This window comes from Oratosquilla oratoria, chromosome 31 (assembly GCF_046742065.1).
Source record: "Oratosquilla oratoria isolate Oo_2021 chromosome 31, ASM4674206v1, whole genome shotgun sequence".
In the NCBI taxonomy this organism is placed as follows: domain Eukaryota; kingdom Metazoa; phylum Arthropoda; class Malacostraca; order Stomatopoda; family Squillidae; genus Oratosquilla; species Oratosquilla oratoria.
Window position 1 is genome coordinate 18,988,671 of NC_134807.1, and position 20,280 is coordinate 19,008,950.

A 20,280-nucleotide genomic window follows, 5' to 3' on the forward strand; every position below is an offset into this window, starting at 1 on the left:
ACAGGTGGGAGCGTTGCATTCCATCACTAGCGTATTCCGAGTCACGACCCACGTACACATCACAGGAATCGATATCATCACACGAGGTCACACGAGAAGACCGAGAGCCGATCTTTATCATGCTCTGGCAAGTCACCTATTGCGCGACATACGCCTGGCTTGTACGACAGAGGGCGACAATGACACACACACACACACACACACACACACACACACACACACACACACACACACACATACACCGTTGCTGGTGGCCTATATGCTATGCACTGTTCCGTATGACGACAAGCAATCCACAGTCTGCTTCCAGGATCACAACAACAACATCCACCACCTGTTGCTATCGAGACAGACTCTCTGGTTTGTTGGTGGAAGAACCGAAGTTGCCGAGAGTTTAAAGCAGAAATACCGAGCAAGAGCGTTAGTTGGTTGGTTGGTTGGTGGTGGTAGACCGGTGATAGTCATACGGTGCTCTCGAGCGACGAGGAAGAGGTAGCTGGGGGGGGGGGGTGTTACACAAGAGTGCAACTTAAAAGAACACGTTGGAAGAACCAATAAAGCGGTTAACGAATGGAATAGACTTAGTAACCATGTAGTGAGCGCTGAAACTATCGGTTGTTTTAAGAGATGATAACTTTATGGATAGGGATGACGGGTGATCATGGGCATACAACTTCCTAGTGTAGGCCTTATGGTCTCTTGCAATCTCCGTTGGGAGGGAGAGACTGGGTGATGACAGGAAGCACGGGTGTTGGCACGTGGCACGAACATGTTGAGACCGTGCCATAAAATGGAGGAAAGTGGCACGCTTGAGAGTATTTTATTTATTTATTTATTTTTATTAATTCATTTGATATTTTTGTGTGTGTTTTTTCCCCAGACTTCTTTATTTCGGATCAGACGCTAGTTGGCACTTACCGAATCAGCTGAAGACGATGTCAGAATCTTGTGGTAACATGTTATTCTTTGACGCAAGAATTCAAATTAACGCTGAAAACTTCAGCTTCATGTCAAGGATCAGAGAAGCTGAAGAGCTTATCCCCTTTCCACGGAAGCACGCCTTTGATATTCTGTTCCTGTGTTGGATGGTGGTGGTGATGTTGAGTGGTGGTGATGGTTGGTGGTGATGTGTTGGTGGTGGTGATGGTAGAAATGAGTATCGGTGGTGCTGATGGTGATAATGGGTGATGACTGGTGGTGATAGTGGTAATAGTGGTTATATTTGCTGAGGGAGATATTACACAAGACCTTAAGATGAGAATAATAAGTGTAAGGACGAAGAATAGTTGAATGTATTGATATTTTGAATGACAATAGTGATGACGATGATGCCCATGATCAGCATGATGGGACCGAGGAGAGGAGGGAGGGAGGAGGGAGGAGAGAGGAAGGAAAAGTGGGGAAGAGGGGGAAGGATAACAAAAGAAGGAATATGAAATTATAGAAATCAACGAATGAAAGTTTGTAAAAACAGAGGAGGAACAAAGAGGACGAAGACGAAGAACGCCGAGGGGCATTTGGGCACAGTGGATGGAGCAGGAACACATGAGGATGAGGAGGAAGAGGAAGACGAGGAGGAATTGGAAGAAGAGGAGGGGACGTGGGAAGGAGGATGAAGAGGGAGAAGAGGAGGGAATAAGGGAAGGAGGATGAAGAGGAAGAAGAGGAGCGAATGAGGGAAGGAGGAGGAAGACGAGGTGAAAAAGGAAAGAGATGAGGACGAGGAGGAATTGGAAGAAGAGGAGGGGACGAGGGAAGGAGGATGAAGAGGGAGAGGAGGAGGGAACAAGGGAAGGATTATGAAGAGGAAGAAGAGGAGGGAAGGAGGGAAGGAGGAGGAAGACGATGTGAAAAAGGAAGGAGATGAAGACGAGGAGGAATTGGAAGAAGAGGAGGGGCCGAGGGAAGGAGGAGGAAGAGGAAGAAAAGGAGGGAATGAAGGAAGGAGGAAGACGAAGTGGAAAAGGAAGAAGGAATGGAGGAGAAGGAATTAGAGGAGGAGGGGACGAGGGAAGGAGGAAAAAGAGGAGGGGATGAGAGAAGGAGAAAGACGAGGAGGAAAAGGAAGAGGGAAGAGGAAGAGAAGGAGAAGGAAGAGGGGGAGGAGGAAAAGGAAGAGGGAAGAGGAAGAGGAGATGGAAGAGGGGGAGGAGGAGAAGGAAGATGGGGAGGAGGAGAAGGAATATGGGGAGAAGGAAGAGGGGGAACAGGAGGAAGAGGAGGAAGTGGGGAAGAGGAGGAGAAGGAAGAGGAGGAAGTGGGGAGGAGAAGGAGAAGGAAGAGGGGGAACAGGGGGAAGAGAAAGAATAGGAGGAGGAGGAAGAGGGGGGATAGGAAGAGCTGGAAAGAGGAGTGGATGGCATTGTGTCAGTATTGATTACTGCACAAGAGATGGCGCAAAAAATATGCCACGGTATCGGTAACCCTGAAGTGATAGTCACGGAGAAGAGGTGATGGTAGTAATCGTACTAATCGTCCGGTTGCCATGGCAACGATTTTTTTTTTTAAGCAGAGGACCCTCGTCATTCCATTGAACGAGTACACATCACAACGGAACTGCAGGAAACGTTAATCACAACGGAACAGATGGTAATCCTCTTTGCTCTTGGGAGGTAGTCCTTAACCTAGGGTCCGTGACCCCCTTGGGAGGCCAAAGAGCTTCAAAAGTGGGACCACAAGAAGGAAGCTAGTGGTTGTTAGTGGATACTTAGTGACGAAGTGGTCTCAAGGAGGCTGATGAAGAACAGCAACGCATAAAGTACAGGAATTCGTGAAAAAAAACGAGTAACGCTACATGGTTACTAAGTCACTTCCATTCGTTAACCACTCTTTTGGTAAACCAGCTCTTAAATATTCCCTTCTTAAACTAAATTTGTCCAATTCAGAATAGTTTGGTATCAGTTAAAATAAAACTGCAAGAACCTGTTTATGAAATCGGTTCAAAGTGTATATGGTATTATCTCGAAAATAATAAACACTTTTTATGATTTAATATTTTCATCTTACGAAACGGAGCAGAGTTAAAACTGTTCGTATTGCATCTTACGACGTAAGGAGAGAACCAGCGTTGCCTGGGACGAACATTACATACAGAACCAATCAATCTAACAAGCCGGAAACTAAAGTTCGTGTTGAACAAAATACACGTTGAGGCACATTATGCATCATATAGCTACAAGCCAGGTAGACCCCGTGGCGCAACCAGTAACCCTCACATCTATTTTATTTTATTTTTTTCTTACTAAAAAGAAAGAAAAAAAAAATCTGGCAGAGCAGATTAGTGCGTCGCTACTTGTGGCGGAGGTCGGGGTGGCGATAATTCAAAGCCTCCCACCAGCGAGTTGGACCAAGGTCATGGTTCATTAAAATTCCACGCTACAAAGTCCTCTGTAAGAGGCACCGTCCTAGCCTCCTGATAGGGAGAGTTTGCGACGTTAGAGCTAATCATCAATCACATAATTTACAAAGCTGAAACATCTTTGTAGGTGACTCATACCGAATGATCCCAGTTTCTCTCTTGTTTGCCGCCAGACGATTTTATTCAGTTTTCAAATTAACTCTCAAGTGGCAAAGGAGTTTAAATAGATGTATTGAGCACTGAAACTCTTATTTTTAGAGGTATGGACAAGAATTGGTTTACCAACAGAGTAGTTAACGAACGGAATAAACTTGTTACCCAAATATTGAGCGCTGAAACAATGGGTTGTTTTAAGAGATAAGTTTATGGAACTCCCTGGTGTAGGCTTTATGGTCTCTTGCAGTCTCCTCCATTCTCATATTTTTTTCTCACATTAGTAGGGTCTGTTATTTTCTCATTTGTCTACAGAAGAGATAATTTCATGTCATTTCTGTACCAGGACTGGATTACCAATTACCAATTGGTATTACCATAGTCCAATTTCTCGTTGGACTCTCTAATGAATTTTTCATTCATTCATTTTATTGATTAATCTATTTATACAATTATTTGTATTTTTTGAAAACATACGTGGTTCGATTTAATGTCGCGAACTCCCCCTATCAGGAGGCTACGACGGTGCCCCTTACAGAGGACTTTGTAGCATGGACTTTAATGAACCTTGACCTTGGTCCAACTCGCTGGGGGCAGGTTTCGAACTGTCGTCACCTCGACCTCCGCCGCAAGTAGCGACGCTCTAAACTGCTCGGCCAGCGCGAGTATAATTCTGTAAGTGTTTTTCCCGTGTCTTCCCATTTTCACAGGTTAGTGGATTCGGAGCCTTCCCAGTCTTTCCCTCCTCATTAACTCCTTCGGTTTGATGTATTTCTCCATTTATAACCTTAATTCCAATATTAATATCCATCATAAAGGGACTAAAAACACTTTCCCTTCCTCCCCCTCTCCCTCAGCGTGCACGCGCACACACACACACACTTATTCTCTCTTACACACAACATTTACAAAAATTAAGTCGAACTGAATTAAGATTTAACTATCAGGTACATCAATTATTTACCTCTTTGCCACGTCGTTTTTTACCCCCAAAAAGGTAAATTTATCACCTGGTTCAGAATCAGCGATTTAAGGCTTTAAGCGAACGCGTAGATTTACTTTCACCTGGTGTGCGTTCGCACGGTCGCACACCCGCGCACGGCGCAGTGGTACCGTTCGCAACTGCTTATCCAGCGGTTCGAGTTCGATTCCTGTCCAGGACTGAATTAATTTCAGCTTTGATGCATTGCGAGCCAACACTCCAACTCTCGTGGGCAAGGAGTTGTGTGTGTGTGTGTGTGTGTGTGTGTGTGTGTGTGTGTGTGTGTGTGTGTGTGTGTGTGTGTGTTTATATGAACTATGAGCTCTTATCCCGGTATGTGTGTGTGCGGGGGGGGGGGGGAATAGCCGTCCATCACGAGTCCAACACATGATCCAAGACCGTGGTGAATCACACACACACACACACACACACACACACACACACACACACAAAACTCGGGCTTGCGCCGACGCACTTCGAACGTTCAAAACTGCGGAGCATCAAATTCTTAAAAGCTTCATAGTACAAAACTCGGCTTTTACGAGCAGCACTCGAAATTTGAATTACAAACAGCAAATAACCCGAGAAGGGTCTCCTGGGCCTGAGAGAGTTGGAGAGAGGAACAGGAGTGATGGGGAAGAGGGAAAGTAGGAAGAGTATGGGGAAGGAGAAGGGGAAGGAGGAACAGTATGAGGAAGGAGACAGGGAAGGAGATAGGGAAGGAGGAACAGGGGAAAAGAGTAGGGAAGGATGAGGATGAGGTAGATAGGTGTGGGGAGTGGAGGAGAGGAGAGGAGAGTGGGGGGAGGAGAAGGGAGGGAGAAGTATGGAGGAGGGGGAAATAGGAAAGAGGAGGAGGATGGAGGAGGAGGAAGTGGGCAAGAGGAAAGAGGATGAGGAAGAGAATGAGGAAGAGGATGAGGAAGGTGTGGTTGGCAGGTGAATAGGATGACGAGAGGTCAGCAAAAGGAGAACGGACGAGGGGACGGGGAGGGGGAGGAGGAGGGGGAGTGGGAAAGTTACGCGATAGAGTATGAACATGGGGGGAAAGGGGAGGAGATGAGGGAGAAGAGGGGAGATGGGGAGGAGAGTGGGGAGGGGGAGAAGAGGAGAGGAGAGTGGGAGAGTGGGGAGGGGGAGAAGAGGAGAGGAAAGGGGGAGATGAAGGGAAAGAAAGGTGGGGAGATGAAGGGGAGGAAAGTGGGGAGGATGAGGAGAGGGGAAAGAGGAGGAGAGGGGAGGAGAGGGGGAGATGGAGGGAGAGGAAAAGGGGGAGATGAAGGGGAGGAGAGGGGAGAAGGGAGGAAGCGGGGGAGATGAAGGGGAGGAGAGGGGAGAGATGGAGAGAAAAGGAGGAGATGAAGGGGAGAAAAGGGGGGAAATGAGGGGGAGGAGAGTGGAGGAGGAGAAGGGAGGATAGAAGGATGAAACTGAAGATAAAGAAACAAAAAAAAAAGAATAAAGATAGCAAGGTTAGAGAAGTAAGGCTGGAAGGGAAAGGGTACGGGGACGGGGTGGGGGGGGGAGGGAGTAAGCTAAGGAAGAGGAGGAGGAGGAGGAGAAGACAGACGAAGAGAAGGACGATGGTGAGGAGGTGGGTGAGGAGGGGAGGAGGAAGAGGTTGCAGAAGAGAAGGACGATTGTGAGGAGGTGTTTGAAGAAAAAGAGAAGGACGATTGTGAGGAGGAGTTTGAAGAAAAAGAGAAGGACGATTGTGAGGAGGAGGAGGAGGAGGAGGAGGAGGAGGAGGAGGTTAAAGAAGAAGAGGACTATTGTGAGGAGGCGTTTGAAGAAAAAGAGAAGGACGATTAGAGTAGGAGGCGGCGGAGAAGGACGATGGTGAGGAAAGGGAGGAGGATAAACATACGCCAGGAGGCGCTGAGTAACTGCGGCCGAAGTCGTCACCTTTGCCCTATTAGGTGCTTTGGGGACTGTCGGGGCAGGTGAACCAACAGCTACTGCTGGGAATCGGAGAGAAGTGCGGGATTCGAACCCGCGACTAGGAAGATGCGAAACCCGCACACTTCCGATTGCGCCACCAGGAGGAGAAAAGGAAGTACAGAGAGGAGGAAGAGGAGGGGGAGGAGGAGGAAGAGGAGGGGGAGGAGGAGGAGGAGGGGAGGTGGAGAGGGAGGAGGGGAGGTGGAGGTGGAGAGGGAGGAGGAGGAGGAAAAGGAGGAGGAGGAGGAAAAGGAGGAGGAGGAGGAGGAGGAGAAGGAGGGGAGGAGGAGAATGTGGAGGAGGAGAATGTGGAGGAGAAGAAAGTGGGGAGGAGGGAGAGGAAGAGAGGGAAGAGGAGGAGGAGGAGGAGGAGGAAGAGGAGAACGACGATGAGGACGAATGTTCTACAGGAAAGTGAGACTTCGGCGGTGGTGAAAGAAATCTCCTCAGGGTTCTAGAGGCCAGAGGGGAAAGAGGGCAAAGGGCGACTTGGAAGAGGGGAAAAGGGGGTTGGGGTGGACGAGAGGACGGGTGAAAGAAGGAGAGGGGAGGGGGAGGAGGAGGAGGAGGAGAGTTAAGGGTGGAGACCAGAAAACGAAAGAGCCAGTAGATGTTAACCTAGATGAGGAGGGGAAGAGGGGAGGAGAGGAGAGGAAAGGGGAAGAGGGGAGAGGAGGAGAGGAGAGGAAAGGGGAAGAGGGGAGGGGTGAAGAAGGGGGAACGTGAGGGGAAGTGAAGGAGGGAAAGGGGAAGAGGGGAGAAAAGGGGATGAGGAGGTAAAGGGGAACAGGGGAGGAGAGGGGAAGAGGGGGGAACGGGAGGGGAGGAGAAAGAGGGAAGGGGAGGACGAGAAGAAGAGAGGAGGGGGAGAGGGGGGATACAGGCAGATGTGGGATGAGAGACGTGAGAGGGTGGAGGAACCTGTGAAAATGGGGGCCGATGAAATGTGGTTGGGCTAATGAAATGTGGGCAGGTAAGTGGAGTGTGGGCGTGCAAGTGGAGTGTGAGCGGGTAGGTGGAGTGTGGACGTGTAGGTGTAGTGTATGCGTACAGGTGGAGTGTGGGCGGGCATGGGGAGTGTGGGCGTGCAGGTGGAGTATGGGCGGGTAGGTGGAGTATGGGCGGGTAGGTGGAGTGTGGGCGGGTAGGTGGAGTGTGGGCGGGTAGGTGGAGTGTGGGCGTGCAGGTGGAGTGTGGGCGGGTAGGTGGAGTGTGGGCGTGCAGGTGGAGTATGGGCGGGTAGGTGGAGTATGGGCGGGTAGGTGAAATGTGGGCGGGTAGGTGGAGTGTGGGCGGGTAGGTGGAGTGTGGGCGGGTAGGTGGAGTATGGGCGGGTAGGTGGAGTGTGGGTGTGGCGGAGTGTGGGCGTGCAAGTGGAGTGTGGGCGTGCAGGTGGTGGAGTGTGGGCGTGCAGGTGGTGGAGTGTGGGCGTGCAGGTGGAGTGTGGGCGTGCAGGTGGAGTGTGGGCGTGCAGGTGATGGAGTGTGGGCGTGCAGGTGATGGAGTGTGGGCGTGCAGGTGATGGAGTGTGGGCGTGCAAGTGGTGGAGTGTGGGCGTGCAAGTGGAGTGTGGGGGACGCAGGTGGAGTGTGGGCGTACAGGTGGAGTGTGGGCGTGTAGGTGGAGTGTGGGCGTGCAGGTGGAGTGTGGGCATGCAGGTGGTGGAGTGTGGGTGGGCAATCTTCGAATAGATTCGACGAAAAAGGTCGGATCGAACTTGAGAGGCGAAAAATAAGATTTGCGAAGAAAGTTAGTACGACGAAGGGAAGGGTGTAGCCTACGGTCGCTATTCTTCTTCTTCTTCTTCTTCAGGATGAGAAGGGGGGAGGAGCGGAGGGAGGGGGGAGAAAGGGGGTAAGGCGGGGGGGAGAAAAGAGGGTAAGGTGGTGGAGAAAACAGGGTAAGGTTGGGGAGAAAAGGGGGTAAGGCTGGGGAGAAAAGGAAGGCGAGAAAAAAGGGAGTAAGGTGTGGAGAAAAGGGGGTAAAAAAGGGGGAAAAAGAGGAAGAGGGGAAAGAAGAGTGAGAGGGGAAAGAAGGGGGAGAGGGGAGAGAAGAGGGAGAGGGGAAAGAAGAGGGAGAGAGGAAAGAAGAGGGAGAGAGGAAAGAAGACGGAGAGACGAAAGAAGAGCGAGAGAAAAGAAGAGGGAGAAGAGGAAGGAAGAGGGGGATGGGGAAGGAGGAGGGGGAGGGGGAAGGAGGAGGGGGAAGGTGGGGAAAGGAGAAAAAAAGAGGAGAAAGTATTGTAAGGAGAGTGGGAAGGAGGAAGAAGGAAGAAGGAAGGAAGGAAGGAAGGCAAAAGAGGGAAATTTTACTACGGAGGGCAGAAGACATTGAAGAAGACGAAGACTACGAAGATCCGAGTATAAGACGAAGTTGGGTAAAAACTGAAACACACGAGGGAAGGGGGGGAGAAGGGGGGTTTACGTGTTGAAGAAACTGTGGGGAGGTTCTTTGGGGGTGGGGGGGAGATAAAAGGGTTGAAGGCGACCTGAGGGGAGGGGAAGGAACCAGAGAGAAGAAAGTTTGGACAGGCGGAAGGCACCAGGAAGAGGGAATGGACTCAGACGAGATGAGGAAGGAAGCTGAATAGGATGGGGAGGAGGTAGGGAGGGAGGGAGGGGAGGTAGGGAGGGAATAGGGAGTGGAGTTGAAGGGTGCTGCGTGTACAAGGCAGCAACAGGAGTGGAGGAGGAGGTGGAGGAAGAGGAGGAGGAGGGGGGACTAGAGGCCAAGAAAAAATCTTTGAAAGCGAAATATGGGGGCGAAGGGTGGGGAGAGGGGAGAGGGGAGGATGAGGTGAGGGGAGGAGAGTGTGAGGAAGGGAAGAAGATCCAAAAGGAGTGGGGAGGAAAGGGGAAAAGGGAGGTGAGAGGACAGTATGAAAAATGGGCGGGTGCCTGAGAGAGGGGAACAGAGGGGAAAGTTTACCTAGGGAAGGAATGAAGAGGCTGAAGAGGGAGAGGGCGAGGGTGGGGGAGGATGGTGTTGAGCGTAGTGAGAGGGTAGATAAGGGAGAGAGAGAGAGAGAGAGAGAGAGAGAGAGAGAGAGAGAGAGAGAGAGAGAGAGAGAGAGAGAGAGAGAGAGAGAGAGGCACACACACACACTTACACACACAAACACACATACATACACAAACACATACACACATACACACACACACACAAACACACATACATACACAAACACATACACACATACACACACATACACACACACACCACACACACACACACACACACACATACACACACATACACACACACACCACACACACACACACACACACACACGCACGCACACACGGAGGCAGGGTTCTTGCATCTTGGGATAGGATAGTTACTGGTCAGGGCCAAAATCATTAGTGCTCCGAGAGCGCGGACTAAAAGGAAGAGGCGGTGCGAGGGAGGGAGGAAAAAAAAAAGGGGGGGAGGACCGGAAGAGACGACGACGCAAACGAAGACACCATCAAGGAGACGAAGAAAGAAACCGTCAAGGAAGAGCAGAAGGCATTCCAGAGAGCCGCAAGTGCCTGGAACATGTGTGCCTGGAACATGAGAGGCAGTCGCCGCGTCTTAAAATTCCCAGAAGCCTCCGCCTGGAGGTCTCATTCCATTAAGGAACGTCAACCCACGCCAGTGTGGGGCCTCCTTTCCGTCACCAACCCCTGAAGGAGAATGTGGAGAGACTGCAAGAGACCATAAGGCCTACACGAGGTAGTTATATGTCCTTTACCAAATGTCATCCCCCATCCATAAAATTATATCATCTCTTAAAACAACTAGTAGTTTCAGAGCTCACTACATGGTAACTAATTCTATTCAATTCGTTAACCACTACTGGTAAACCAGTTCTTAACTGCGTCAGCCTAAGCGCAAACTGAGACGCAGGCGACACAGGTGACGCAGCACAGAGCAGACTTCCTGTTGCTGGACTTAAGTACAATTTCATCTGTTCTCTCATTTGAAATGTTTCTAGATGTACTCCCTCAGTATTTCAAGTGAGAGACAAGTTCAAACTGTACTTCAATTCAGCAACAGGAAGTCTGTCTTTGCTCTGTGCTGCGTCGCTTGTGTCGCCTGCGTCCCCTGCGTCACCTATGTCACCTGTGTCGCCTGCGTCACCTGTGTTCCCTGCGTCACCTATGTCACCTGCGTCACCTGTGTCGCCTGCGTCACCTGTGTCGCCTGCGTCACCTGTGTCGCCTGCGTCACCTATGTCGCCTGCGTCACCTATGTCGCCTGCGTCACCTGTGTCGCCTGCGTCACCTATGTCGCCTTCGTCTCAGTTTGCGATTTGGCTTAGGCAAAATACAATACGATGTCATCGGCCCAGAGGCTTTCGGAGGACAACCTGAACCCATCGTACCCAGGAAACTCTCCTCACTTCCTCAGACGCTGCCGAGTGTACAACCCACTTCAACGCGACGAGGATAAAGGTAATAAGCCTCAGGCTGGAGTTCGTATTCTGTCAACCAAATGTTATCTTTTCCACTCAAAGACAGCAGCCGAGCACTCAGGCGGCTTCGCGTGTAAGGGTTATCACACTGGGCTTCTTCCACGGGCTTCGCCAACGCCGACAGCTGGGAGTTTGTTTGAGTAAAAACGACTTCGGTTACAATAATTTATTTTTCAAATCTCCAAATATCAAATTATCTTTCTGTCATATAAAGCAAAGCTGAATGATGAACTAAAAGATTGTAAACCTATACGACATACTGTTGAAACATTCTTAGAGAAGTCTAGATATCTGTAATCGAAGTCATATTTCAGTTATTCAAATGGAAGTTAGAGAGAGGATGTTGGAGGAAAAATAGCCCAGTGTAATAACCCCTTGAGCCGGCGTCAGGAACCTTGAAGGGCCAGGCCGGGGCCGGATGCTCCAAGCAACGCGTCCCCGAAGTCTCACTTCGCGCCCCGAAGACTTCTCGACCCTCAACTTCGATCGACATTCCCGCCCCCCAGGCCGAGGATGTTTGCTGTGCAAATCGTGCTGGAACAGTTTGTTAGCAGGGCTATACAAGGCCATGCAGGGCCATGCAGGGCCATGCAGGGCCAAGTAGGGCCATACGGGGCCAAGCAGGGCCATACGGGGCCAAGCAGGGCCAAACAGGGCCATGCAGGCCCAAACAGGGCCATGCAGGGCCAAACAGGGCCATGCAGGCCCAAACAGGGCCAACAAGCAGTGTCATGCAGTGCCAAGCAGTGTCATACAGTGCCAAGCAGGGCCAAGCAGTGTCATGCAGTGCCAAGCAGGGTCATGCAGAGCCAAACAGGGTCATGCAGAGCCAAACAGGGCCATGCAAGGCCATATAGGGCCAAGCAGTGCCAAACAGGGTCATGCTTGGCCAAACAGGGCAATGCAAGGCCATAAAGGGCCAAGCAGGGGCATGCAGGACCAAGCAGGGGCATGCAGGGCCAATCAGGGCCATGCAATGCCAAGCACGGCCATACAGGGCCAAGCAGGGCCATGGAAGGCTATATAGGGCCAAGCAGGGGCATACAGGGCTATGCAGGGGCATACAGTAACCCTCTCCTTCGACACCACTGCGTCATGAAGAAACACTGTTGCGAACCAAGCCAAGTCTTTTTATTTTAGCTGAAGTGCCTAACTCTGCTAGGACGTGGCGACGTGGACAAGAGTGTTTGGGCAGGGACCCGGATCTCAAAATATATAATGAAAACGTCCAGCAAGTTACAAAAATAAATGAATAAATAAATGAAGAAGTAAATAATAATAGCAATAAAATAAATAAATAATAAATAAATAAAAGATCAAATAAATCAGTGGTAATTAATGAACACCTAAAACTAAATTCACCAAGACAAGAGTAATTGCTCCAGGCTGATTTAACCGGTACAACCAATCCACAATTATCCTTACCTACCGACCCAGCCGCCCTCTTCATTTTCGTAACCGCTCTCCTGTTTCAAAACAGGGCTAACGACCTGCACCAGCTCTCATTAATTAGGCAATTTGACTGGCAAACATCGGAAATTAGCCAAATTATATAGAGGGCAGTAACTGCGCCTTTCCTCACTTTGCCCACTCTTGCCTCCCTTTTCTACAACCTCCCTCGGGTAATTGGTTCGGACCTTGGCGGCTAGCATCGAGGGGTGAAAGGTGAGGGGGTACAACTGCTGTAACTCCCTCTCCCCCCCCTCTCTCACTCTCTCTTCCCTCCCTCCCTTCTCTCTCTCTCTCTCTTCCCTCCCTCCCTCCCCCTTCTCTCTCTCTCTCTCACTCCTCTCAACTGATAACATCCTGCTTGGCACCCTTACAAGACAATGGTTCTGTTAATATTTTATGATATGGCTTAACGTCACAAACTCCCCCCCCCCCCACTATCGGAAGGCTAGGACGGTGCCCCTTATAGAGGACCCTGTAGTGTGGAATTTAATGAACCATGCCCTTGGTTCAACTTCACCGGTGGCAGGAATCGAACCGCCATCCCCTCGACCTTCGCCGCAAGGAACGACGCCCTAACCCGCTCAGACTTGTCCTAAAGCTCCAAAGAATATTATTCAGTTGAAAAATGAGAGAAGGAAATAGAAACACTGTTGACATGACAACCTGCTCTGATCTGTTTAATCGGTAAATGACATTTTTCGCTTTTATGTTCTTCTCAAGCTCATCTACAGACGGCAGAGATGATGATGATGATGATGATGATGATGATGATGATGACGATGATAATGATGGTGACGATGATGATGGTGACGATGATGATGATGATGGTAACGATGATGATGATGATTATGATGATGATGATGATGATGATGATGATGGTGACGATGATGATGATGATGATGATGATGATGACGATTATGATGGTGATGATAATGATGGTGACGATGATGATGGTGACGATGATGATGATGATGGTAACGATGATGATGATGATGATGATGATGGTGACGATGATGATGGTGACAATGATGGTGACGATGATGATGATGATGATGAGAAGGAGGATGTGGAGGACGACGATGATGATGATGATGATGATGACGACGACGCATAAACACAAATAAAATTGCGTCTCGCTTAAGATTCTATCCATGGCTAATAAACATCGAGAAATTTACTATTTTCAAACCGCTATGGAAAAAATGCAAGAAATTCATAGCGTCTCCATTAGTTTTCCAAATTATGTATTTTATATACCAACCTTAACACATACCTGAAAGTTCCTTTTTTTAACTTTTGCATAAGAAACGTCCATTCCACGAGTCATATCTTATTCTTTTGAGAATTATTGGATACGAATAGTTCCTTTTACAAACAAAATTAAAAATCTAATTGTCGGGTAGACTAGGACCAGAGTGGAAGGTCAAGACTGGATGTCCTTAGGGTGTGGTCATACTGCACGCGGTTTGCTGGGAAGGTAGAGGGTAGAGGGTAGAGGGTAGAGGGTAGACAGTGACCATACCGGACACGAGTACCGGGTTCTCTCCAATCTCTTATCCTCTACCCGCATCCGGTATGGCCACTCGTATTAAATAACATGTGTTCGTTCCTGCCTCTGACCCGCTGGGCACCCTGCTACCCTCTACCCTCCCAGCAAATCGCGTGCAGTGTGGACGCACCCTTAATGCATTCCACCACGCGCTGTGATTGGTTTGTCTCCCTCTGGCTGATGGTTATTTCCAGAGCTGGCTACATTATGAACTCAATGATAAGGATAAGAAAATACCAAGGATATTTTTAACAACGATTTCGTCGTAACGACAAAAACAAAGGTCATTCCAAGATAATCATGATTGCTGTTGTTGTTGATTATGATTGGCGATGGTGGTGGTGGTTGTGATGGTGGTGATGGTGATGATGATGATGATGATGATGACAATGATGATAACTGGAGGTGATTGGTGGTGATGGTATTGATGATGATGACGATAACGATAATGATAACTGGTAGTGACTGGTGGTGATGGTATTGATGATGATGACGATAACGATGATGATAACTGGTAGTGTGATGGTATTGATGATGATGACGATAACGATGATGATGACGATAACGATGATGATGACAACGATGATGATGAATCCTAAGCCCGACAAAGTAGGCAAAGGATTATCAGCCTTATGCCAAGAGAAAATACGAATCATTTGTGACCCCGGTTACGACTTGGGACCTCGAACTTCGTTGAACAACGACCTTTGTCAGAACAATGAAGAACAAATGAAAAGGAACTCTGGACCCACCTGGCATTTTGTTCTGTGAGGAGAACAAGAGAGATACCAGCTCATGTTCAACAGAACATTCTGTGATGTCCAGTTTTTAATTAAACATGACACGCAATATCAACACTTCGTCACAAAGAAGAATGTATATATATTTGAACAGCACTCCAGAAATTAATCTAAATTAATTTAAACACTGCTGGTAATTGAATGAACAAAGTATCTTACCGTGATCCGTCGAACGTCACAATAGACTGAGCGAAAATGTTAACACAGTTGTCCCTTCAGGACCCCATCCACGGTACGATCTAGTCTTGAGGCCGCCGTACAGATCTGGTCTCGGATCCGACCAGATCGTACCGTGGATGGGGCTCCTTAGAAGTAAGAATTTGTTAAGTCCTTCCCATAAGTGGTCCACGAAATGGAGGAGGAGGTTCAAGTTAGACATCCATTATGACCCTTCGAGATTGCTTTCCACTGCACAGATTTTATCTTGTCAATCGCAATACGATTCCATACTTCAGTTTGGGGTTGGACACCGGCCTGAACGGTGCCTCGACCGATCGAGACCCTCCTTCCTCCAGGGTCCAGCCTCCAGATTGCCCAATAATATCAGCTGGCGCTTCCCTCATCGACAAACCCCACAGTATTAAGCCTTTTCAAGGGTTGAAGCAACAAAGAACATGTGACTCAATCTTTTTGAGTCGCGACCAGTTTTGGGGTCAGAAAAGACCCACGGGACTGTCTGGAGTCATAAGAACATGGAGGAGACTGTAAAAGACCATAAGGCCTATACTGGACAGTTCCATTTCTTTTACCACCTGTCATCCCCACCCATAAAGTTACCTAACCTTCTCTTAAAACAACCAATTATTTCGGGGCTCACTACATGGTTACTGAGTCTATTCCATTCGTTAACCACTCTATTAGTAAACCAGTTCTTGGCCATTTCCTTCCGAGTCACGAAGGGAGAAGAGTCATGCAGTAGTTTCTGTTTGTAAACAATGACGCTTCACTTTTGTAGTCGTGAAGTTAAAGTTAAGATTAGGTAAGATTCGCCAGTAAGAAAGTTTGAGGTACACTGCGCTACATCTTCCCATCGACGACTTTCAAAAGTCTGATTAACACCGGATAAAGCAAAGTTCGATTGCCTCCCTCAGCCAGTGTACATCATTATACACGTAAGCACACACACACACACGTACGTACGCGCTCACACACATATTCACACACTGTAAGCTATTATTAAGGAGAACAACAATTTTCGAGAACAAGACCAACAAGACCATGGGAAGTGTCTCTCTCTCTCTCTCTCTCTCTTTATGTATCTCTTACTCTCTCTCTACCTCTCACACAGGCACTCTCTCTATTTCTCTATCTCTCTTTCTCTCACACAAACACTATTTCTCTCTCTCTCACACACTCTCTCTTTCTCTCTCCCTCACACACACGCACGCACGCACACACACACACACACACACACACACACACACACAGGGAGAAACTTTGGCACCTCAACTGGACACTTGTAAACATGAATGGACAAAACACAGACAATATACTGCACCATACGGTAACTTTAATCATTGTCGTCTAACCAAATATTGAAAAAAATGCGTTGCAAATACTGCACTGTACCACATGACAAGACATCTAAATATCCAATAGATCTTTTGCATTCGACTCTGTCATGGCTACCGTCCGGCTGCTGTAGTCAGCTGAGAAAAACTGACTAAATTAAAGGATTCGAACTTCTCTCGATTAACTCGACGGGGACGACTTCCGCCAGGCATTTTTATTCAGTCAACGCCGGAGGAAGTACGCGCTACGACTTCAGGACCTGACGCGGTTAAATGGAAAGAGGAAGTTCGTACGCAGGACCACGCAAAAAAAAAAAAAAAAAAAAAAAAAAAATTAACACGAATGGACACAAAAGACAATGCAACAATGTTGAAGACAGAATGAGTGGAAGGGTGGTGAGGTAAACGCCAAAAACCGTTGGAGTTTTATTGCTGACGTTTCGTCCTAGACGGACTTCTTCAGAGTGTACACAAAGAAATAAATAACAGCTTAAATACTCCCAGCTTACCCCGTTCCTCCCCGTTATTTTAAGCTGTTATTTTATTTCTTTGTGTATACTCAGACAAACACGTATATCTACCATGAAACTTAAGGTGGCGGCACACTAGGCATTTCTCACTAGCATGCTACTTGCTTTCGCTATTTCGTTTGAGTAAAAACGACTTCAGCTACGATCTTTTGTTTTTCGAATTTCCAAATGTCAAATTACTCTTGCGTCATAGAGTGAGAAGCTGAATGAAGAACTAAGAGAAGTTAAATCAAGTGAATGTAAGACACAAAATTGTTAAGATGTTCTTACGGAAGCCTACAATATTGTAACCAAGGTCGCTTCTACTTAAACGAAGTAGCTAAAGCGAGTAGCAAAAGCGAGTAGCACGTTAGCCTAGTGTGCCGTCACATTTACGTTATCCAATAGCTATCCCTAACGTAACCGCTCCATAGAAAATAAATTTCAAATGAAAGAAGAAGATATGATTCAAACGTTACAGCCATCAAGTTAAGTACAATTATGCTAAATTAAGCATGTTTTTCCATATACATACATATACCAAAGGCTTTTTCCCCCCTTACAAGGGAGGTAGCCAAAAAACAAAGGCATAAAACCACTCCCACCCATTCCACCCCCACATACTCCACTCCCATTCACCCCTTCCTCCCTCCCTCCCTCTTGTCTTGGGTCCTCCTGGATGACGGGTCATCCCTGCATCTTGCCCATTGCTTTGGGTCAGAAGCAATGCAGCAAGACACAACACATCCACAGCAAGGGCGCTAACAATACATACATGCAATGCAGCAAGACACACCATATAACAATACTCTATCAAAATATATAATAGCACCTGAACGTATTAAGAGGAACAAAAGATTTAGCGTAATTGTTGCCAGTGTAGCATAATTTCAGTTGATGTCTAGCATATTCCCGCTTGAGAAATCTGGTCACCCCATCTTCCCCCACCCACTTATCATCCCTGATTGTCTCGTTAATTATCTAAAAACTACGAGACAGGAAGAGATCCCATATTTATTCAGAGCAATAATGCGAGACACGTAAATTACTAAAACTATTTTGCGCAAGAAATACAGAAACCTCAACTTTCCAGAGGTATTCCATACTGAACTATAAGAACATAAGAATGAAGGAGACTGCAAGAGACCATAAGGCCTACACTCGGCAGTTCCATGACTATGTATAAAAAAAAAATTCTTGAGGCAGTTATTTCTCAATATAATTTTCCTTTACTTCAATTCGTACAAACCTCAGTTGTTTTGATATAATAAATAATATAATACAATATAACATATAAAATATATTATGATATAATAATATGAAGATAGTGATTCGGTTTAACGTCGCGAACTCACCCTATCAGGAGGCTAGGACGGTGCCCCTTACAGAGGAACTTTGTACCGTGGAATATAATGAGCCATGCCCTTGGTTCAACTCGCTTGTGGCAGAGTTCAAACTACCGTCACCTCGACCTTCGGTGTACGTAACGACGCTATAAACTTCTCGGCCAGCGAATATCCATAACACAATATATGTAATAAGGAATGAATTTACAGGTCATATCCAAAACGGTGTTACTGAAATAATGTCAAATCATTTTCCACTGCCTAGACGGTCGTAAACAGCAAGCAATATCGAGACACAAATTACACAAATATCAAACCTCATATTCCAGGTAGACATGACAGTCATTTTCGGCACAAAAACTTAATGCCAAAAGGTGCATTTGAACAGACAAACTAATAGAGAAAAAATAAACCGCCACATTTACCAAATAACTATTGTCAGCACTTCCTCTTGGGTTATTTAGGTTTAAGAAGAAAAAAGAGCAAGAATTGGTTTACCAAGAGAGTGGTTAACGAATGGAATAGACTTAGTAACCAATTAGTGAGCGTTGAAACAATGGGTTGTTTTAAGAGAAAATAACTTTATGGACAGGGACGACAGGTGGTGAGGTACATGGAACTGCCTAGTGTAGGCCTTATGGTCTCTTGCACCCTGATCCATTCTTATGATCTTATGTTATTTAGGTAAAAGGTCGGCTAACAAATAAGACGACATGACGTCACACGGACAAATAAGACGACATGACGTCACAGGTACCCAAGTTGAGCATAGAGGAGTCACATCTGCACAACCCCAAAGTATGATTCTTGTTCAGTATAACAATACACGGGCATCAGGAAGAGCCTGTCTGTTATTTATGCACAAGGGCTAAACAATAAACACAGAGAGATCAAAACGGGATTGCAAATGTCAGAGCCTGCATAACAAGAACTCAGAATAAACGACAAAAGAACCAATGGTATCTGCGACCTTTTGCTGCAACTGAAGTCTTTCCTTCATTATACCGGCAGGGGGAAGGGTCTTAAGTTCAATAGGTTAAGCCAACAGTCATCGTACTGCACGCAAACACGCACACATGCACACATACATACATACATACACACACACACACATACACACACAGTCCCTCTCTCTCTTTCTGTGTGTGTGTGTGTGTGTGTGTGTGTGTGTGTGTGTGTGTGTGTGTGTGTGTGTGTGTGTGTGTGTGTGCGTGTGTGTGTCTGTGTAAGGTCAACATTACCCATAGATCGGGCCACATACGAGCTGTAAGCTCTCATCTGGGAGGATAACAGCTGTTGATCACGAGTCCAATTCGTGATCCAAGACCATATTCACACACAAACACACACACATACGCGCACAAACGTACACATGCCCACACGTGCTTGTGCGCGTCCGTGCGTGTGTACACGCGTGTGTGTTTGCGTGTATGTATATCCAAACGTACACCTTGGTTGTCGAGAAAGATGTTCCCTCGTTAAGAGCGTATTGCAACGAGCTCAACACATAATACACTACGCTTTGACAACCATATTATTCGAATGAACTTTGTTTATGATGTCTCGCTCGCCAGATGATTACAAGAGGAGATCGAATGGAGATGGAGAGATCAAACTGAAAGTGAACAAGAGAGGAAGGCTGTTCCTTGTTTAGCGTTAGACAGATACTTATTCGTTTTAAACATTTATATTATGCGAAAGATGTAACACAAAGTGAAAAATACACAACATGATCAAATCAAATATATCTCTTAACGACATGAATACAAATTATACATATATATATATATATATATATATATGTGTGTGTGTGTGTGTGTGTGTGTGTGTGTGTGTGTGTGTGTGTGTGAGTGTGTACAACATTGAATGGGACCCAGTGAACAGATTTACCACAATTCACTTTAATTCTGTACCACGTTTCAATTTCTGCATGTATGCCTCCTCGAGTTTCTCGATGTTGATGGCTTAGAATTAAATTGAATTGTGGTTGATAGATGTGTGTGTATCTACATATATATATATATATATATATATATATATATATATATATATATATATGTATATGTTCCTGGTTTTCATGGCGATTAGCAGGCAGTAGGTACTGTCTGGGGACACACATTGAGAAAAGTAAAGCCACGGGAGGAACATCACGAACGTGATGTTGTCATTCGGTAAAAGAAATTCAGGGGCAGAATGGGGGGTGGACACCCCTCCACCAAGATA

General features: G+C 47.0%; 1 protein-coding gene across 4 annotated transcripts in view; it reads right to left on the reverse strand.

Annotated features, from left to right (window-relative positions):
- Nucleotides 1-20,280, reverse strand: part of LOC143041470 (rho guanine nucleotide exchange factor 3-like) — a 497,332-nt gene that overhangs the window by 98,255 nt on the left and 378,797 nt on the right. The gene's annotated exons all lie outside the window — the stretch shown is intronic.